This window comes from Amphiprion ocellaris, chromosome 1 (assembly GCF_022539595.1).
Source record: "Amphiprion ocellaris isolate individual 3 ecotype Okinawa chromosome 1, ASM2253959v1, whole genome shotgun sequence".
NCBI classification, from domain to species: domain Eukaryota; kingdom Metazoa; phylum Chordata; class Actinopteri; family Pomacentridae; genus Amphiprion; species Amphiprion ocellaris.
Window position 1 is genome coordinate 39409034 of NC_072766.1, and position 23273 is coordinate 39432306.

At 39.2% G+C, this 23273-nt stretch overlaps 1 long non-coding RNA gene across 2 annotated transcripts; it reads right to left on the minus strand.

The window, feature by feature from the left end:
- Positions 1–300: 300 nt before the first annotated feature.
- Positions 301–22798, minus strand: LOC129348612 (uncharacterized). Of its 2 annotated transcripts, XR_008601232.1 has the most exons (4): positions 22592–22798; positions 19383–19531; positions 9401–9504; positions 301–7565 (listed from the first exon to the last, which is right to left on the minus strand). It is a non-coding gene; the product is annotated as an uncharacterized LOC129348612 (long non-coding RNA). The 2 variants fall into 2 exon arrangements; XR_008601229.1 differs by lacking the exon at positions 301–7565 and having other exon boundaries at positions 7574–9504; positions 22592–22793.
- Between the last annotated feature and the right edge of the window lie 475 nt (positions 22799–23273).

Consider the following 23273-nt stretch of genomic DNA (forward strand, 5'->3'; position numbering starts at 1 on the left):
CTTCTGTCAACCAGATTCACCTCTAATGCCTCTTACCGACACTAAAATACACTCTGCGCTAATGCAACATGGACTAGTTTGACACAAAAACAACAACAGAGCATTAGAGGCCAAGATTATAGTCCAGATATTTTTAGAAATAAATCTGAAAGGAATTAGAAAATAGCCTGAGCTTCCTCGTAAGAGATTTTATTTTTATTGTCAAAAAAGTCTGAAAGTCATTTGGGGTCATCGTAATGTTATTAATTTAAGAAAAGAAAGTAAGAAAATTCCAACATCAACACCACACTCAACAATTAGTGGTTTCAGTCTGGATTTCATTTTATTAAGCGTCACTTTGCCATCTTTATTTTTAGTCCATTTTGTACAAACGAGCTTAAACTGTGTCTCAGATTCATCATTAATTCTAAGGAGTTCAGATAAAAAAAGAGATGTCTTCACCTGTTCACCTGCATTGACCTTAAGTCTAAATTTTTCCACCCAATCCTCCTCCTGTCTCGGTGCAGACACATTTATCACTGTTCTGTGCGTGGAAACCAACCAAACAACAGAAGAATCTCTCTAGTTGTGTATTTCACATGATTTAAACTATACAGCCACTGAGCGGATGTGTGAGCATCTTGTTGTGCGTCTGTGTGTCATGACTGGTGGTTTGTGGACTTTCCGACTGTGGCCTTCTGAAGCCCAGCTGACTCTATAAATACTGTGTGGAGCTTTACATAAGTGTGGTTGTCATTAATGTGGCAGGCTTTCCTCCCTTCCCTCGGCTGCAGCTCTAACACACACTTAGTGTTGCTCGCCAATAGCTGCTTCTCAGTTTACGGCCAGTAGACTGTCGCTGGTTTGCTCACCAGTTGGATTTTTTTTTTATTTAAAGAAGCACAATTATGGGAAATAAAATGTTGCAGCATTTAGAGGTGATAAATGCAGACACGTGTGACTTGTGTTTGAAAAACCGCTTGTTTTCCCGGGACGTTCATTCAAACTCCAGGTAATGCATTAGAGCTGGAATCAGTCTTGATTCGATCTCAGATGAAAAAAAAAAGAAGAAGAAAGAAAAGTCGATTTTAGGTAGTTTCATGCAGAAAAGACTTCACTTGGCAGGTTTTGAAAAATAGACATTGCTTATACAGTTCATACACATTCCAGAGACTCTTCCCAGCAAGTTATAATATTACAACTACTGGTAGCTAGTTTATTCTGTGTTTTAAAACACCAATAAGCTGCAAAATATTATTTAGGAAAGCCCGAGGTGTATATGCATGGAAATAATATGGAAAATAAATACCTGCACATTAATTTCTGTCAGGTGTAAACAACAATATACAGTGTGTGTGTGTGTGTGTGTGTGTGTGTGTGTGTGTGTGTATGTATATATAAAACAGTTGTGAACAAAAGATTCCACACATATGCAAAGACCATGAATATCATGGCAACCTTGATCTTCCAAGTTCACTATAACTCTTGATTTTTTTCCCTCTATTTTAGTACTTTCATAGATTTATTAGAGGTCTTCAGGAGATGTGACATTTGCTGGGTCTAAAGTATATCTATAGAAAACTTAAATTGTCAGTTTTGGTGATGTACAAAGTTGTGTTAATCAAATTTTCTTAGTGACCTGTCCTCTTAACTTCTAATGAGTAATTATGATTGACTACAGCTGATGACTCCTCTGAGCCAATTTAATGAGAGTCCACTTGATTCACTCATTAGACCCAACGACAAACACTACAGGGGAAGTCTGAGGATCTCAGCAAAGATCTGATGAAGCAAGTCTCGACCAAGTCAAGAAAGTCACTTTAAAGCAGCTGCAGATCTCAAAATCCTCTGCAAACCATTGATTCTAAGAATGAAGTGTCGTATTTGCAGAGGACCTTTAAAAAATCTATAAAAGAAGCAAAATACATGATTAATTTTTGTGTGTGACAAAGAGACGTGTTTCAATGACGCTATCAATGAGAATTCAGAGTTATAGTCGTTGGAAACTCAAGACTGCCATGATACATATGGTCTTTACAAGTGTGTGGAAACTTTTGTTCATGACTGTATGTATGAATATTTTCTCCTGTAACCTTAACTGCAGTTGACAATAATTGGAATTTCTCCCTTAATGCAGAATTTTCTTAAAAGCAGGTTTTCTGGCTTACACTGCAATTGAAATCGACAAAATGGTGACTGCGTGGAGACAGACTGACCTGAATTGAAGTCAGATTTCTGACCTGGATTATCTCCCAGCCTGGCCCTGGGTGGCACACCTGGATCCCCCGTCAGTTCACACTAACTGCTCTGTAGTGGCTTTGTTTCTCTGGAGTTTGTATTTACACAAAGAAAAGACTGGTGTGTTTTCACTTAAGCCTGCACTGAATATTGTCAATACTGATGTTGTGTCATCATGCATCTGCACTGGATGGAAAAGCAAACTGTCAGCTGAATTTAAATTTCTTTGACCCGGTTCACCAATTTACAAACCAGTCCTGTTACAAAACCTCAATCATCTGTAATGTATTAACCTTCATAAACTGAATTATTTCACCTGCAGGAACTGATTTTTGGGGTGACTTGTGGCCTATAAATACAACATTGGTGAATATAAACCTAAAAAAACCTTCTTTTAGCTCTGATTTTGAGAAAAGTGTTTGGCTCCACTGCTGGTTTTAACTGTGTCTGCTGTTTGCTACAGGAAAAGTCCTGTACGATGGCTTTAGTCAAGTTTTTTCTTACTTAAAGCAGCTGAGTGCTGCTGCTGGAAATGCCACTGTTGAGAGTAGGGAGACTGAAATTAAACAATAAGTTGTTGACCATGAAACCGAAAGCACTGCAGACCTGTAGGCGACTGCAGAGCCAGATTATAATTCTCTGCGGGCAATGAGCGACCTCTCACATTATGCACAGGCCACTGATGTAATGTAAATATTAAAATATGTATTTGTAGCAGCTTTAAACTCCAATGGCTTGAAGGAATAGTTCACCTCAAAAGAAAATAGTTAAAACAAAAAAAAAAAAACTCATACAGGCCCTTGAGCAATGCACTGTACCTCGACTACACATATCAGCTTACTGTCAGCTCCGACTCGTCATGCACACATTCACACATCCATTTTTACAGTGGAGAAGACCAAAGAAGAATAATAGGTGCACTGAGCGCAGCAGGCAGCGGAGAGAAGAGATGAAGAAGAAGAGGAAAGAGAAAAGAAAAGGGGGGAAACATCAAAAGCAGAAGCAGACATGATGGAGCAGGCCCGGGGGAGAGGCAATCAAACACCTCTGTCTCACACACAAACACACACTCATGCACAGTGTGTCACTCACATGTCAGGGAGGAGGGCAAACCCCTGCTGGAGATTAATTACTCCGTGCCATTCACACAGGGAATTTGGGGATTTTTCTCTCTTGTCCCCTTTAGCGGACACACACCTCTGCCCCGGGGACGTTGGACTCTCCGGGTGCAGTGCTTCCCAAAAAAAAAAAGAGAGAAAAAAAAAACCTGCCCGCTCTTTTCACCGTAACTGTGGGGCAAACGTTCACCGTGTCTATTTAAGTGTTAATGTGATGAGGAGAAACTAACTGCCAGAAAACACCGTTGTTCGCTTTGAACCTCGGTTGACATGATGTCCGTGAGGAAAACTTGCCGTGGACATGATGATGCAAGTACTGGGAAAAACAACAAAGTTATTTAGCTCCACTGTTTTTCTCTTTTCTTTCGTTCCGTGTGAAAAACTTTGTTCAAGTTCAGGATTGAAATTGCTTTGGAGATCATAACGTGTTCGAAGATACTGGATATATCAGGCTTAAATTTAATGAACATCATAGAAAGTGATACTCAAGGCATCTGCGATTCCATTTGATGTAGCAACGCAGAAATGTGGCATCTCATATTTAAGTCGTCTATGTAATGGAATCCACATTCTGGTTTGTTTGACTGTTCACTCAGGATAGTTCACAGCTGAATAAATTTGAATGAAACATGGTAAAACATCAGAAAGCAGCATTTGTTGTTACCTTTTTTGACTGTGCTTGAGGTCTCCCTGCTTGGTTTGCAATAAGAAATTAAAAAATTATAACTGCTGGCTGACTACTATTGGCTGTTTGAGCCATATAACTAGCCTCAGGCCAGTGTAATAGTACCCGAGGTCCAAACAAGAGTCTTCTAAGGTCGTCTAAGTGATGTAAATCTCAACAGTTGACATGTAAAATTTTGTTGTGGCTCACTAGTTGGATTTACACCAATCAGGCATAACATTATGAGTATCCCTGTTTATCTCTTTGTCACGGCACCTGTTAGTGGATTAGATATACTAGACAACAAGTGAACATTTTGTCCCCAAAGTTGATGTGTTAGAAGCAGGAATAATGGGCAAGCATAAGGATTTAAGCGAGTTTGACAAGGGCCAAATTGTAATGACTAGACGACAGGGTCAGATCATCTCCAAAACTGCAGCTCTTGTGGGATGTTCCTGGTCTGCAGGGGTCAGGATCTAAGTGGTCCAAGGAAGGAACAGTGATGAACCAGCGACAGGGTCATGGGCAGCCAAGACTCACTGATGCATGTAGGGAGCAAAGGCTGGGTCTTTTGCTTGATCCAACAGACAAGCTAGTGTTGCTCAAATGGATGAAGAAATTAATGCTGGTTCTGATAGAAAGGTGTCAGAATACACAGTGCATCACAGTTTGTTGCGTATGGGGCTACATCGCCGCAGACCTCTGTGCACCGCTGAAAGTGCCAACAATGTGAGCATCAGAATTGGACCACGGTGCAATGGAAGAAAGTGTCCTGGTCTGAAGAATCATGTTTTCATGTAAATAACCGGGTGTATGTGTGTCGCTTACCTGGGGAACACAGGTAAGCCGACAGAGGCAGTGTGATTCTCCGGGCAATGTTCTACTGGGAAACCTTGGGTCCTGCCATCCGTGTGGATGTTACTTTGACATGTGCCACCTACCTAAGCATTGTTACAGGCCATGTACACCCTTTCATGGAAACAGTATTCCCTGATGGCTGTGGCCTCTTTCAGCAGGATAATGTTCCATGCCACAAAGCAAAAATGGTTCAGGAATGGTTTGAAGAGCACATCAACAAGTTTAAAGTGTTGAGTTGGCCTCCTAATTCCCCAGATTTCAATCCAGTGAAGCTTTGTGGGATGTGCTGGACAAACAAGTCCGATCCATGGTGGCCCCACCTCGCACCTTTCAGGACTTAAAGGATCTGCTGCTAACATCGTGGTGGCAGATACCACAGCACACCCTCAGGGGTCTAGTGGAGTCCATGCCTTAACGGGTTGTTTTGGTAGCAAAAGGGGAACCAACGCAATATTCGGCAGGTGGTCATAGTGTTTTGCCTGATCTGTGTATATTTAAAGAAGAAACATGGGAAATGAAACGTTGTAATAATGTCAAACTAATATAAGTTTCAAGAACTCCCCAGGTCTGCAAGAGTCTGTGTGGACCCCTCTGCAACTTTTTGGCAGTTCAGGCAGCAACAATGCTACAAGAGCAGCAGTGGATTACACAGATATGTGCTACCGTGCATATATAGAACGGAGTCCTCCAAGCCAAGTACAGTGGCCTATGTAAGGAGTATATTAAGGGCACCATTATACTTTCAGGTGTTGTAAAATGTCTATAAAATGTCTGCAAGAATCAACATGGCGCTCTCAGCAAACAGCCCAAAGTTAGTGTCAGCATGGTGACTGTGCTACATGGGTGAAAATGGGCAATGCTTTCCAGTAAACCTGCTGCACACAAAAGCAAACAAGTCCTTTCTGTGGACTCTAAGCAGCAGACAAAACAGGAAATGATAATTCATGCTTTCCATACTTTACAAGGGTTAGCGAAGGTATGCTGTCCAAATTTTGTCATCCAAGTTTTGTGTCTTTGCAGCTTAGAATTTATGACAGCACTGACTGTCTGCACTGCAAGCTCACAAACTGCTCATGCACCAGGACAACTCATGCTAAGTATAACAGATGCTTGTTTTGAGGACAGACTGCATGAGGGGATTCTCCAACATTCCCTCCTTGAAAATTCATCCTTAACAGAATTCTATTTGAAGTAGTTGCTATCAAATTTTGAGGGGCTTTGATGTGTCCATGCTTTCTAGTACTGATGCTTAAACACAGCTGGAAGTTCTAAATTCTCCAGAAACCCTGTGCTATGTCCACTCACTGTGCTTAAGACACCTCAGGAATAATCACATTGACGTGGTAGAAAGAACACAGTCACAGCCAGCCTTTCAGAAACATCCACAGGAGCCCCACGCGTTGTTCTCTCTGATATGCGAGGCAAAAATAATAATATTAATAATAATGACAGTAATCTTTATCTAAACAGCACTTTCCAAATCCAGAATGCAAAGTGCTTCCAATGGAAGTAAAATAAAACAAATCATCAGAATACAAGCACAACATGGTGTATAAAACCAACACAATATTAAAGAAGCTGAAACATTAATACAACAATAAAACAAAAAAACTCATAAAATCAGGAAATGCCCTCTGATAAACGTACATCTTAAGAGGAGATTGAAAAGACCATCGGCACAACAGAGCAACGCCTACATATAGTAGCATGACTCAACCATCCACTGGCTGCTTTCATAGTCTTGCAGAAACCATGAGTTGGCCTTAATGGCAACAATTTCGCCTCTGTGGTGTTTGTGTGTGCATCCATAAGAGACATAATCAAGGCTTTACAGCATTGTCTAAAAGCCCACAATGATTTTAGGATTAACTATGTTGTTTTATAAGATCTTTTTGTTCATTGTCTAACAGTTACACTGACATTGAGCTGTGCTTTTGTCCTTTTCTTTCCTTTGTTACTGTAATTTTTGTTGACCTTTATTTCTAGCTTTGCTGTCCTTCATTTGTTTTATAATTGGCCTCTACTGGGTACATAAGCGGCTCATACATGCTTACTAAGTAAAAGTAAACATCAAAGTGCTCCTTCTACCGCTGCCACCGAAGCCTCTGATCTTCTGCAGACTTCTGAGCACCAAAGAGCTGTCAGGAATGAAGACAGGTGAGGGGGAGAAAGAGTTGGTTGCATGTTGTGACCCCTTCATCCACAGGTCACATGACATTATAGCAGCACCGTATCATCTTTCCTCCATCCTCCTCCTCCTCCTTATCTTTTGAAGTTCACACCTTCTCTCCGTACAGTAGGGAATCATTTACAGGCCGTATTAAAACTGTCAGCCCATAACTCTGCACAATGGAGGTGGCTCAAGGCCAAACGTGTGTGTTTGTGTGCATGTGGTGGTAGCTTATAAGGTTGATGGCGGTGAGGATATGAGTCAGATTCAGTTCAGTACAATGGGGCTTTGTGAGCGTGTCAGACAGGAATGTGTATGATGGGAAGGATGAGCCATGCCAGAAGCTGCTCTGCGTCCGTGAACTTCGCTCTCATAACTCTGTTTTTCCTCTTTTTTCTTGCAATTTTCTTCGCTTTTCTTCTTCTTCTTCTTTTTTCCCCTTCTTGCTATTTTTTTCTTTTTCTTTTAACACTTCTCATTTTCCTTCTGTCTGCTCACATCCATTCACATGCCCTCCACCATCAGGAAGGAATGTGACCTGTGGAGAGCCGAAGTGATACTTTAGAGTATGATGTTACAGCTTTGACATATATCCTCGCAAGGGCATGCGAGGAGTGGAGGGACCTATTGTGTTTAGGGCCCCGTGAAAGCTACTTTCATCAAAGTCAAAGATCGGTGTGAGAGTCAAAGGGGGGTAAAAGCGCCATGCAAAGCTTTACTCTTATATTTTGGTGTCTTAGGGGACTGTAAAAATGAAAAAAATGGAAGTATAATCCACAGGAATTTCTTTTTAGATCCCTTTTAGAGTCCTGTGGGCCTCTGAGAATCCTCAAATGTTGTTTGTGTTAAGGACAAAATTTGATGAGAAAATCACTGAAGGAATCAACACATTCACTTCATGTGACGGTTTATTAAGCTCAGTGGGAGGCTTTTGATCATCCAATCATTGCTGGATGGAGGCAAACACTATCTAATTTTGTCAGCTTCAAAATTCTATGTACCATTAACATCAAGCAGAAGCTAAATATTACCATAAAACCCTAATAAAGCAGTTTGAAATAGCTCACTTTTAGATGACTCTTGATGATAATTGCAACTTTTGTGCAGCATTTAGTTAGTCATTTCTAAATCCAGGAGGCTTACTTAGATTACAGTTGCATAGAAATTGTTCAAATCTTTTGGGTCATGTTGTTTATTGGTACAACAGTGGACTTTTGATATGCTTCTGAAATCTGGATATTACTTTAAAGTGAGCCATGTTGACCTGCTATACACTCACTGACCACTTTATTAGGGACACTTGTCCAATTTGTTGTTAACACAAATAGCTAATCAGCCAATCACATGGCCACAACTCGGTGCATTTAGGCATGTAGACGTGGTCAAGACAACTTACTGAAGTTCAAACCGAGCATCAGAAAGGGGAAGAAAGGGGATTTAAGTGACTTTGAACGTGGCATGTTTGTTGGTGCCAGACGGGATGGTCTGAGTATTTCAGAAACTGCTCCGTTCAGGCTACTGATGGTGGTGTAATGGGGTGGGGGATATTTTCTTGGCACATTTTGGGCCCCTTAGCACCAATTGAGCGTGGTTTAAACTCCACAGTCTACCTGTGTATTGTTGCTAACCATGTCCATCCTTTATTAATACAGTGTACCCATTTTCTGATGCTACTTCCAGCAGGATAATGCTCCATGTCACAAAGCTCAGATCATCTCAAACTGGTTTCTTGAACATGAGTTCACTGAACTCCAATGGCCTCCACAGTCACCAGAACTCAATCCAATAGAACCTTTGGGATGTGGTGGAACGAGAGCTTGGCATCATGAATGTACAGCCAACAAATCTGCAGCAACTGTGTGATGTTATCATGTCAATATGGACCAAAATCTCGGAGGAATGTTTCCAACACCTTGTTGAAAGTATGCCACAAAGAATAAAGGCAATTCTGAAGGCAAAGGGGGTCCAACCATTTACAAGCAAGGTGTACCTAATAAAGTAGCCTTTGAGTGTATACTACTTATTAAAATTAGAGATTAGCTCATTACAAGGTAAAAAAAAACCTAACAAATTATTGTAAAACACATTTAAAGTTGAATACTGTATGAAAACAACTCATACCTCACGTGTAAAGTCAACGATCGATTAATTCTCATAGCCTTTGCAAAGAAAAGGAGAAAGACCTGAAGTAGCAATAGGTTTGGAACACACCTTCATTCATATTTAGATTGTTTGTTCATTCAGGTGTTTTTTGTTTAGGTAGCTGGCTTAGAATTGCAGTTAAAAATGCAGCTTTTTCAGGCTGGAAAGTCACAGGGAGGCTTGGCAGATCTGCGAGGACAAAATGCCAGAGTAGCATGCAGGTGTACATACACTTCTGACTTCATACTCCCCATGATGTTTATGTGCCACCGGCTTGTATAATTCCAGTTCACCTCCATATTTTCATAGCTGGGTTTCAGCATAGATGTCACCTCCTGTAAAACACGAGAGCAAAATGATGTCAGCGTGTCCCGACGGGAAAAACACGGCCTGTTGAAGAAATTAGCAGCCTCTCTGCTTAAGAACACTTCCCACCATTCATTCATTGGGGGAATTTGATTGCTGCACAGCTTAAGCAAACAGCTGACAGGTTTATTTAGCCTTCAGCGACCTTTTCGTCAGGTGGCTGTTTTTCTGCTCCTTAAGACACTTTAGTTTTTGACACAGAAACAATTTTTTAAACTTCAACACATTTGTAAGATACCATTTGACACTGCAAGGTAAAATGTGTGTGAGACTACATGTATAAGGTTGACGTAGCATGTTGTGTCCTGCTGGGTATCTGCTTATTTGTGTGCATGTATACATATAAATATACACTCACCAGCCACTTTACTAGTTACCAGGTTGGGCCCTTTTGCATTCAGAACTGCATTAAATCTTTGTGACATAGATTCAACAAAGGTGCTTCAAACATTCCTGAGACATTTCGTTCCATTCTGATAGCACCATGCAGTTGCTGCAGATTTGTGAGCTCCTGTTTAACCACATCCCCTCTATTCGATTAAGATCTGGTGTTGTTGGGAGGCATTGCAGTACAGCGATATGTGCAAGAAACCATTTTAAGATGATCTTAAATTCGTGACATGGTGCATTATCCTGCTGGAAGTAGCACCAGAAGATGGCCCACTGTGGTCATAAAAAGGATGAACATGGTTAGCAACAATACTCAGGCTGGCTGTGGAGTTTAATAATGCTCAATTGGTACTAAGAAGCCCAAAGCGTGCCAAGAAAATATCCCCCACACCATTACACCACCATCAGCAACAGCCTGAACCATTGATACAAGGCAAGATGGATCCATGCTTTCATGTTGTTTATGCCAAAATTTATGCAGAAATCGACACTAATCCAATTTTCTATTGTCCAATTTTGGTGACCTATAGCCTCAATTTTCCGTGACAGAGCTGACAGAAGCAACAACTGGTGTGGTCTCATGCTGTTCTAATCCATCTGCTTCAGGATTGTTGTGCATTCAAAGACTATATTCTGCAAACCTTAGTTGTAACAAGTGCTAATTTGAGTTACTGTTGCCTTTGTATCATCTCGAACCAGTCCGGCCATTCTCCTTTGACTTCGGGCATCAAACTGTTTTCACCCAGAAAACTGCTTCTCACTGGATGTTTTTACTTTTTCCCACCATTTTTTGCAAACAGTAGACATGGCTGGGCTTGAAAATCCCAGTAAACAATCATGCCACGTTCAAAGTCACTTAAACCACCTTTCTTCCCATTTTGATGGTCGGTTTGAACCTCATCAAGTCGTCTTGATCGTGTCTACATGCCTATAATGCATTGAGTTGCTGCCATGTGATTGGCTGATTAGATGTACAAATTAACAAGGAGTTGAACAGGTGTAATAAGTTTGCTGGTCAGTGTAATTTTTTCCTTAAATGTATTGGACAAAGCATTACCCACCATTGCTGAAAGCTGTTGTTTTCAGTTGTGTCTGTATATAGAATGCAACACTCACATCTTTGGGTTAAATTCAACCAAAAATGTAAATTCATCTCCGCTCTGGATCAAGTTATGTTCAAGATAGTGCATATAAAAACACCTCCTACTGACTAAACCCCTGTGGAAGTGTGACTGGATCTCTGAGGTGGTTTAAGACTTCCAGCATCTAAACCCCTTTCTCCTTGACAAGAACTCCAGTCCTTCTTGATTTTTTATTTTTTTTGCTTGTTGACTGCAAGCAATTTCAAAGCAATTTTATTTTTCTATGCGCCTTTGTACGGCCATGTAATCCTTAAACAGAGACAGATAAAGCACTAAAGCCTTGTACTTGTTGCCCTTATTTAAGATTTGCAGTAAATGTCCTCGTGGTTTGAATGATGTTTTTATATTTGTTCTTTACTCTCAGGACTCTTTAACACCTCCAGGGTTACAGCTGAAAGAACACGGCTGAAGTGCTATAAGAAAAGGCTACATCTAAGCAAAGCATTTAATGGAAAACACAAATGCAATCATAGTCAGATCTACTTGTGTCTTAATCATGGAGCAGTTTTATTGATAAGCGTATTAACTCATACATTCAGCATTCTTCCGCCTGTGTTTTTCCTGCCTTTGCTGCAGCAGCTATCTAAACCAATTCTGTATATTGGTTTAGATAGTTTGTTCTTCTTGAGATAAATATGCAGCTTTAGACCTGTCCACCTGGTGCCAACATCATATGTTTTATGTGAACACGCTCATAGTTAGATTCGCAAACCCTGGATTTATTTGACAAATTGAAAGAAGTATTTGGCTTGGTGACGTCAGATAACGAAAAGATATCCAGGGTTTGTTGCTTTGAAAGATAAGATCCTCTGCTATGGGTCAGAATTTTTTGACATACAACCTCCTCCACCCCAAATTCCCCAAAAACATATTCAAGGTTAAATGTTTGGTGCAACAAAAACACATTCAGGTCATTTCTGTATTTTCCTTCCTCCTCATGTCAAAGGGAATGTTAATTTCCCACAGGGGCTTTTTACAAAGCCAGAAGAAACCAAAAACTAGTATAATAACTGTTTCTTTATTAACAGAGCACTTGGGTCTGTAGAGCCCCCACACAGCGAAAAAGAAAACCAAGGAATCCAAACCCTGTATGTTTTTAAAAGCCACCTGTGGAACAACTTCAATGTCTACCATTTCTCCATTTGAATTGTGTCTCTTTCTGACACATACACTCACACAGGAATTAAGCTGAGGATTTATTGGGCTGGCTGTGTTGGAAGAATTTACAAGAAAACGTTGTTAGCTCTGTGATCCATGGATTCTTCAGGACACGCCCTCCCCCTCCTGCTATAATTCTCATTCCAGCAGCTGAAGTCATATACTGCATTTAGCTGTGATTACTCAGTCGGTTTGCACACATTGGGGGAAGCATCTCTTTTGAACAGCATTAGAAACGTACGTTTTCTTATTGTTGTAATAAGTGTTCTTGATCTGTCTCCAGTTTCTGCCAAAATACAATAAAGTAAACCAAGAGGGCCAGACGGACAGTTAAAGTTCTTCACAAAACTTTCCAGGTTGAATCCTGAATAAAAATTCATAAGAACTGCTAGAGAAAACATTGTTTGCTGGCAGAAAACTCACAGATACAAACAGAAAAAGAAGTTCAAAGAATCCCATCATTGCTCAAAATTCTATGTGCCATTAATCTCAAGCAGAAGCTAAATGTTAGCCATTGTAAAAACCCTAATAAAACAGCTAGCAGTTTAAAATGAGTCACTCTGAGATACCTGTTGGGGCAGCAATTAGGAACTTGCTTCCAAAACCAGAGGCCTTACTCAGTTTACAACTGCATGAAATGGTGCAAATCTGGTAAATTTTATGTGCCATTGCCATCAACATGACCGTAAAACCCTAAAAAAAACACTTAGTGGTTTAAAATAGGTTACTTTTAGATGACTGTTGATGAAAACTTCCACTTGTGTGGGCATTTACTTCTAAAACCAAAGGCACAAATCTGTCGAATGATACAGTTTGTTGGTGCAACTTTTTGAGTTTTGACATATTTCTGAAATGTGGCGATTTGTTTAAACTCGTTTCATTTCATTTCTTTATTTGGACGAGACAGTGCATATTAATGAATATACAATCTCATAAGTTTACACGAGGTTGCATTAAATAAGCTGGATTTCACAAAAGGCGAATTTCCATTCGTTGTCCCAAACATAAAAGAAAAACATACAATGTTACAGATGTACAAAAAACAATATAATAAAACAAAAAACAATGACGACAAATTAATTATGGCTGGGTTAAACCTACCTTAAAGTGCTATTATTTTTAGTAAAGTGCTTTCTAGGAATAGCCTGTCATAAAGTGCTTATAGTTAAAGTGCCTGCTTTGTAAAGTGCCTGATTTTCTCAATGCTCACAGCTTTGACTGTTAATCAGCCATGTCTTATACTGTCTCTTAAAACTGACAAAGGTGAAGCTTTCAGAAGAACCACAATCAGTGTCTTTGTTGGTGAAATTGTCTTCAGATGTTGGATTGCTATACAGCACTGATCAAAATCAGAGAATAGCACTTTCTCTCTAAAGTCATGTAGCATAAGTAAATGCTAGTGTGGTACGAGTGAGAGAACGCCATCGTCTACGGTTAGCAGTAGCTCTAGTAACCTCAGCATTTCCAGTTCCTGTGATCTCTTTGATGTCGTCAAGCCAACTTGCTGCAGATCTACCTCTCTTTCTCTTTCCGTTAACCATCCCTGGAATGATTGTTTTCTCAAGGCAATGATATCTGGTAGCATGATCAAAGTAGATGAATTTCCTTGCGATGATGTTAGCCCGCAGTGGTTTTTCGACTCCTAGCTCCTTGAGTACAGATGCATTTGTTCTCTTTTCTGTTCATGGCATCCTCAGGATCCTGTGGTAGCACCACATTTCAAAAGAATCCAGTCTCATTTTATCTGCTGACTACGTTGTCCAGGGGATTTGGTTAGCTGATGGGCTGAGCTTCAAGCCAGGACGTTTAAAGCAGCTTGGGTTGTCCTCGTACTTATCAAGCGCTTCTCTTGCCTGCAGTGTATCTTAATCAGAGGAGGTTCCTTAAAGACTTCAACATGGAGCCTTCATCATGGATGTCCACCTGCACTGACTGAGCAGTTTGTCGCTGCAAACTACACAAGGGAGTCAAAAATGGCAAAGCAGTAAATCTAGAGAAACTGAAGAGATGGTGGAGACACCTGTCTACCACGATCTATAAAACTTAGCTGATCTTCTTCCGCATAGTCGGCAACGACTGAAGCTGACCTGAACTGAATCATAGTCCAGGATTCGGAGCCATATAATGCGACTGCAAAGAATGTTGACCTCAGTTGTCTGACCTTGAGGGATGAAGAAAGTCTAGTTTTCCATAGCTTGGTCATGTTTTGCACTATGCTTCAGGCCATTGCAAGTCTTCTTTTGATTTCTTGGGTACAGTTCCCTTTTGTGTTGATGACCGAACCCAGGAACTCAAAGCATCCACCTCTTCTATGGCATCACTGTCCAGAGAAAAGATTCTATCTGCATCACGCTTTACAAGGTAAAAAGAAACAAACTAATACATGAAAAACACACATAGAAAATGGCTCAGGGTAAAAATTTGAACATAGAGCATGTGTGAAGTAAATGGAAAAGATTAAGATCAACTGATTTTCATGTTACATATAGTTCATACATATAGCACATAAAATGTCCTCATCTCTGTTTATCACATATGTGGATTACCTTAGTCTTGCACTTTTGGTCCCAGTTTGGAGCAACATCCCAACTATAGAAGTTGAAGTTCCCCCACTGACATCAGCTATAAGTTTCAATCTAATGCTCAAAGAACGTTTTGAGGATATTCAGATTTTCAAATAATGTTCCTACAAGTTTAAAAGTGAACTAAGACATCAATTCAGCTGCAGGGCCACAGATTACATTATGCAATAATGAAGCACGTTCTTAAACCAAATTTCAAAGGATGTTTTCAAGTTGTAATCAATGCCTCAGATGACAGAACATTTTTTTGAGGATGTTGTTGAGCTAACACATCACTTTTAGAAGACATTCTCAAAAAGTTCTGTAATGTTACATGACAACAAAGGAAGGACATTCTTTCTGCAACATTCATAAAAGCATAATGTTCTAACAACACCAAACATTTTCAGAATGTCTGTAGTTATTCCAGCTTCAAATTGAACATTCTGGTAACTAAAAGAGAACTCACCATTAAAAGCATCACTAGGACTTTGCAGAACACTCTCAAAATGTTTGTAGAAGGAATACATTCAATCTGGAATTCAGAAAAGCTGCCTTTGTGATGGCAGTTTCAAACTTTCAAACAGCTGTCCTCTTTCAATCAAATGTTCCACCTTCATTGGCATTTATAAGAAAAATGTCAAGGTGTGCATATTTTCAACAGCTTTTGGTTGTGCTCAGTATGCTTAACATTTCAGTATTTTAATGCCAAGTTTTTTATTAAAACAGTTATTTTCTTAATAAAATGATCTTATGAGTTGTAGTCTTTTTTTTAACTATTTACTCAGTTTTCTGTCTTGTTTTTTGTTGCATGTCTTATAACATGTACAGGACTTTGGTGAACTCAGGTTGCTGTGCAAATAAACTCGATCTGACACACAATTACTATTTTAGTAAAGATATTTATTTAAAACTTTGATTGCCTAACATCTTATTGCATTGCTCCACTTGTATCTTGAAACGGCTCCTTGACTGTGAGGCTTCTAAAAGTTAAATGTACAAAGCAACAAGACAAAGCACAGATAAAGTACAAGGAATGTTTAGAAAAATACTGCAATGCAAGAAAGCACAACCAAATAGAGAAAGGAACTGCAAATAGCCTCCAGAAAGCACACAGACTGCCTGGTACAGACTGCAGCGGAAATGTTTCCAGGGGAGACTAAATAGTAATGAACACGACTGGGACTTGCTTGCTGTTGCCATAGTGACGCATGAAGTTGCTGACGTTGACTAACTGACAGTTGGAAGTGTTGGAAAATGAGCTAAGATGTATGTACGTTTAAAAATCTCCCTGTCGGCACCACATGGAGGGCAGCTATGTATTTCCATCAGCGTTCTGGGAGTTTGAAGGTTCTGTTCAGTATCTCAGCTGTTCTTTGGACTGAACTCTTCTGCAGAGATCTCCAATGTTGTACCAGCTCATCCCCCTTCTTCCTAAAGCTGTTGTGAGTTGCTCTTCTATTGACCACATGTACTGTATATACAGATATGCATATTAGAAGAAAACAAAGCATTCCCCAGTTTAAAACACTTTGTCTCTAGGATTTACAGAGAATGATCAAAAAAAAGGAGAAAATAATCCAGTGAGCAGCAGTTTTCTGGGCCTTGTTGATTCCAGAGGTCAGTAGGAGAATGGTCTAACTGGTTTAAGATGATAGACAGGCAACAGTAACTCACATAACCATCTCTGAGTGGCCAACACATCAAACCCTAAGCAGATGGACTACAGCAGCAGGACACCACATAGAGTGACAACGCTGTTAGCTGAAAACGGGAAACTGAGGCTACAATTTACACAGAGTCATTGCCTGGTTTGATGAATCTCGATTTCTGCAGAGTTGACAAACGCAATCAGCTGTCAGATCAGGATAGGTGGAGATGACATCTTTTTTCTCAAATATAAAATCACTAAATTTCAAAACATGAAGTGAGTCCACTACAAATGTAACAAGGAAACTGTTAACAGAGAGGATTTCCTGAAGGAAGCTTCACTTTGACCCCGAAGCAAATGAAAAGTTGGGAAGTTGACACCTAAATGAAACTAGGGTGGTTGTCGTTGAAAATATCTGGGGATGGATTAATAACAGAGCAAGAGAATCAACGTCTAGTCAGGTGAGTCAGATATGCAGTCTGTCTGTCTAATGCCTGGTGTGCAGCTGTGGATGTGTCTATTTGCTGGGCAGTCTTGGGTGTTATGTTGCTGTGGGTCTTGAAGCTGAAGTTAAACTTTGTGCAACCTACAGTGACAGTAACCAGGATCGGATCCCACACACATTCTGAGTTTATTTTCACTCATCTGTTCCAGATTCCATCAGGATAAAACGGGAATTTTAATTACAGGCTCAGAGACACAAACCGACCACAAAATCAAATTATCAGGGAAACCTTGGTGTCATTTCTGACTCTGAATCAAACTGTAGGGCTTTAGTGGGGCACGTCACCAAATCTGCTGTTTATCATCACAGAAATAAAGCTCCAGTGCAGCCATTTCTCCATCTGAGTGACACGCTGAGACCAGTGCACACTTTTATTATCCAGCGGGCCAGACTATTGTAATGCTCTCCATCTGGTCCGGCCCAAAAACTTATAAATCAGTTGCATTTGATTCAGAACTTTGCTGCCTGACTAGAACCAGAAGGAGAAAACGCATTACACCTATTTTGAACTCCTTCCATTAGGTGTCTGTCAGGGTCTGGAACTGAATCTTAAAGTGTTTTCACTTACCTTTAAAGCACTTTATGGTCGTGCAGCAGCCGACTTGTCTGTGTGAACCTCTGACCCTTTCAGTCTTTTAGTCATTTTAAAGTGCAGCCTAAAAGCCTACCTTTTTTAAGCTTGGCAGCTTTATAATTTTTTTTAATGGACATTATTTATTTAATTTCATCATTTATTAATTTATTTTTCCTTCTTAGTAATTTTTCCCCCAGATTTATTTTGTTAAAATTATTAAATTATGTTTAAATTATTAAGTTTTATTCTCTTTTATTTTGAAAGTATTTTGATTGGTTTTATGGTAACTTTTTCATCAGTTTAAAAATTAATTACTTTAGTGCGATAGTCGTGGATTGTTTCACTTGTAGCAATTCATTCAAAAGCTGCTGCACAAATATGGTTTGATTTTTCATGTTTTATCTGTAATTTATCGAGTGTTGCCTGTATGAAAAGTCTACTTTGGAGCTGCTTTTGAGATTTTTTCCATTTTATCTGTGACTTTTGTAAACATGGCTACTGTAAATAAATGGACTATAAAGTGGATTCTCATGTATTTGATACATACTTGAAGATTTTGGATATGGAAATTTACTTTGACATCTCAGTGAATGTCTATTTTAAGTATTTAATACTTAGTTTTGACAGTTAGAGTTTTCATTATTGATTAATCTGCATGTTATTTATTATTATTCGGCCATTTAATGAAGAAAAACGGCATCTAAAGGGCAGTTCATGTCAATACAGATAGCAGCGCTGCTCCACCATCTCAGATTTAATTATTTGGGAAGCCATATTTAGGGTTCAATATCTCCAGAAATAAAACTCCCACAGCCATGATATTTGGTGAGGAGACCAATAAATATGTTTCCAGTGGATCCAAAGGATTGAATGGCTCAAGTAGGGGCCAAATTTTTAATTATTGACTCTTAAAAAAATGGAAAGGAGAGTGGCTTTGGGATTCCAAAAAGTACCTGTAAGTGTATGAATGTATCCTTTTTCCTACTAAAATGCCGTTTTTGTCGGACATTTATTGTGATGTGTGCTACATTATCAGTTCCTGTTTAGTGTTCATTTCAAGTATTTATAAAGAATATTCAGTCACACAAAATAAACCTTGTAGATTAAGTTTCAACATGGACAACATGGAAACAGCTTGTAACTTTGCACATATAAAGACAACACATAGATCCCAATGAACACCAGCTTTTTATGGCCCCACCAATGATTTTAAGTCACCATTTTGTCAATATTGCAAAAATCTGGAATCTTTTTTTGCCATACCTGCCACAAATAAAATTCTACTGATGTTAGAGGCTTCAAAAGTTGGTGAAATGTCGACCAAAGACTGTATTTTAGTAGAAAATATGGATACAGCCATATATACACACTTATAGGAAACTTTCTGAAACCCCAATACAACACTTATTTTGAAAATGTTTTCCATTTTTAAGGGCTAATAATTTAAAATATGGCCTCTGTTGGAGCTATTTAATCATTAAGATCTGCTGGAAACCATTCTGTCTGTGTCCTCACCAAATTTCAAGGCTGTGGGAGTTTTATTTCTTGAGATTTTGAACCAGATCTTAGTTTTGGGTTCCAAACAACAAATAACTAAATCATGAACAAAACGTACTTCCAGAAACGTGCTTGAATTTGAGTGACTACACTCTTTACAAGTGCCTGTTCTGTTTTTCTTCATATTCATGGTTTTAAATGTATATTCAATTAACAGTGATGACAAACTTATGGAGTAGCAAATCCTCAGTAAGTGGAACATTTCCTCCCCCATGGGAACTGTTGGTTATTTTGATGATTTACTCATCATGTCAGCACATTATCACTTTTAAAAGCTAGAGACTGTGCTTAAATGTTTAGTTGTATCACCTCAGTGGAAGCGACGTCACCTCGGCAGAGAAACGCATCCGGCTGCTCGACGTGTTGACTTGACTCTTCATTCCAGCTTTTTATTTTGGCTCCTTGAACAACAACACATGCCGTCTCCATGTGGCCCCACCTCAGCCCTCTCACTGCTTCTATTTTCAGCACAAACGAGGACACAAACAGTTTGTATTGTTAGCTGCTTCTTCCCGTGCTCTGCAGCGGAACAGTCATGTGAAACAAAGTCACATTTCCTGCTTGTTTCTGTAATTAAGAAACAGATATCAAGAGCTGCAGACAAGTGTGAGCTTCACTAGAGATGCTTGGCGCTCAGTAATGTCAGAATGAAGCTCGGTGAAGAGGAGGGAGCATTTAAAGCGCTTGCTGTTGTGTAGCTGCAGCTGGCTGGTGATCTTTCAGGTGAATATGAAGATGATCCTCTGAGGAAAAACACGTTTCATCACTCTGCAGTTGTGAATGAAGATGAATTATTTGTCAGGTTGGTGTTTTGTCCTCATGGTCGGGCATCAGAGCCACTTTTAGAAACCAGCTTGTATATTGACGTGATTTAAAAACTCTGCACACTGGACTAATAGAAGAATAAAGCCAAACTTTCTAAGGTCATTATTCATCCGACAGATTGAACTTCTTCTGGCATAGCATTGCTGATTTTTTTTAAATTTTATTTTATACTAATGTCTTTCTGCAGAGTAATTGCTGCCCTGTTACTGTTTGCTTTGAGCGCCACCATGTGGTGTTTTTCTCAGGTTGAAGTGAGTTTTTGCACACAGTACAGTATGTTCCACCCTATACAGTCTTACGGTGTTATTTCTGTCTATAAATTTAGCATGATTTTGTTTTTTTTTTCTATTTGTATGTAATCTAGAATCTGCAATTTTAGAAAACGTAAAAATGTAACACAGAGTTACAGATTTAACCAGTGATTTCTTTCCAAGCTTATTTTAAATTGTAAAAATTGTAAATTTAAATTATATTTACGGCTTTGTTTTTTCTCTTTAGGCTGTTTTGTGTCTTTTAGGTTGTTTTGAGTAGGTTTTAGGTTGTTCTGTGTGCCTTTGAAGTTGTTTTGTGTCTCTATTGGGTTGTTTTGCATCTGTGAGGTTGTTTTGCATCGCTTTGAGGTTGAGTCTCTTTTAGATTGTCATGCATCCCTTGGAAGTTTTTTTGTGTGTGTTTAAGCGTTTGAGGCTTTTTAAACTCTCTTTTAGTTTGTTTTGTGCCTCTTTTAGGTGTTTTGTGTCTCTCAGAGGTTGCTTTGAGTCTCTGAGGTTATTTTGTGTCTCTTAGAGGTTGTTTTGAGTCCCTTTTGCATCTCTTCTGTGTTGTTTTATGTCTGTATGAGGCTTTTTTTTTGCATGTCCGAAGTTGTTTTGCGCCCCTTTGAGGTTGTTTTATATGTCTGTGAGGTCTTCTGGTACAAAAGCAAAAAGAAAAAGAAATTCCATTGAAGTTTACACAGAATCGAACTGTTTTGTATCTACAGATTATCCTCTAAAGGGATATTATCTCTTCTTCCAGGCTTTCTCCAGGTCCTGGACTGATTTATGTGTGAACAGCCAGCTCAGTCTTTATGCATTATCCATACTTACAAAGTCAGAATTTGTTTTTATCTTCCTAAACAAAGCATTGCTCAGTTCTCAGTATGGACGGCTAAAAAGGATGATGCAGTTTGAAGTGGAAAAAACGTCAGATCTCAGCTGCATACTCTGAAATCTTGTCTTTCAAATAAATTATGTACAGCCCAATTCTCAGTACTATATTAATTTTTCATCATCCTAAATGTCAATCTGCTCCACAAAGTTTCTTGAAGTGAGTGTCAGTATCTTGCCGCAGAATGAATCAGATCATAGCACAAGAACTTAGAAAAAAATACACATTATTCCGAAATATTTTTGAATCAATTTGGCTATAAATGATTGTTTTAAAATCAAAGGGTTTTGCAGACTCAGTAACGCACTAAATTGACTTGATGAGCTGGAGATTTGTTTGCTGTATTATTAGAAGCACTAGAAATAATGATACTCAACTAAAGACAGTATTTTTCTTCCACACCATGAAGAACTCTGGACAGACAAGTGGGTCAGAGGTGATTAAATGTGCAGGAGTCCAAGAAGCTGCAAAATATCAGCGCTGACGTTCGCCGAGTGAGATTAGAAATGGCTGTCAGATTATTTGATGAAATCCTGCTGGTGCTTTTTTGTGCTTGTGAAGCATCGGAGTTCAAACAGTATCAAAGATTTGACTGTAGCGACCTCAAGTGGTGGCTTGCCAAACTGTACTTCCTTATATTGTTTTTCTTAATATCTGGCATTGTCGTGTTCGCGTGAATATCATTGATGATTTTTGAGGGTTTGTGTGCAGTTTCCCCACTTAAAAAGGATCTTTCATCTACCCAGGTTGTGAGCTGGACTCCACTCATGAGTCAGACAGTTGCTCTCTTTTCTTTCTCTTTTATTTTGCAATGGTCGCAAAGTAATGGAATACAAAGATGGCAACTTAGTTGATAGGTTTAGTTGACAGGGTTAGTTGATAGGTTTAGGTGAAAAACCTTTAAACAAAACACAAAAGAACAATGTTCACAATATTGCATTCAGCAGATAGTAACAGCCATTCCCCATGTACAATTTCACCTCATTAGTAAATGCTGCTCAATTTATGTTTGTTAACCTCATCATCAAATAACTGAAGCAACAAATCATGGCATGACCAATTTTCAAACAAATCCTATGCCACACATGAATTTACCTGCATTTTAAAGAGTTGATTTTAATCACATTTTAACAAATTTTACTCAACATTTCTATCAGACTTTTTAAACTATTTTTATACTTTTAAATTCATATTTTTAAAATTATTTAAAGTGCATAAAGTGACTTTTAAAGTGCATTCCGTTCCAGATCCAATAAATAAACAAATAGAATAAAGTGCATAGTACAAACCCACCATTACGAACAGAATGAATTAACTGTTTTTTTTAACCTTAGCTGGAAAACCTCTAATTAGCACCAGTTAGCCTGCAATCTTATTTTCAGTTGAGCAATTACAAACACACAGCAATAATTGGCATACAGACATCAGAAAGTTAACAACCAGCCGCTCCGTGGCTAATGCTAAAGCTAAAGCTAACACGTTCTGCAGCGGCTCACATCTGCAGGTTAAACAGTCTCCCAGATCTTTCATGGTTCTGCTCTTACCGGCTGCTACCTGGATTTCTGTAGATGAAGCAGTCCTGCACAGTTTGCCGCAGATCATCACGCTCACAGCCACTTTGTTTGAGGAGCTCATTCATTCTCCGTTCCTCCTCAGTGCTGCGTGTGTCCCTTTTTATGCTGCAGGTAGCAAACCTGCAGCCGCAGATTGGTTCCGCCCCGGCTGAGTGGAGCACCTGTGTGAATGCTTCTTCTTTCTATGAGGTTTCAGCTTCTCCCAGTTTGAATTGACAGGCATTAACTATGAAGCAGTGCTGTATTCTGTGTTTGAACTATTTGACAAAAGTGGTGTCCACTGGTTCAATATGTACTGGGAACAGCTAATCTATTCCAAATTGAGACATTGCAACTAGCAAATCACAAAAGCCGCAATATACAACAACTATACAAGCTACAACGTGTGAGCTGCCTCTATTAAATTATAATGTAATGATTAGCTGATTAACTGCTGTAATTTAGTTGTATTGGCTATAAAGTTGTTGCCTATTATTCAACATGTACATATAGCTCATGTATGCATGCTGTGGTTGACCTGGCATGATCCCAGATTAATTGTTTAAAAGCCACACCTCATATATTTACTAGCCAGGATTTAAACTACAGATTCAATGTTGTACTTCTTGTGACAACATGCTTTTGATGGTGTCTCATGTGGCAGTTCTCCATG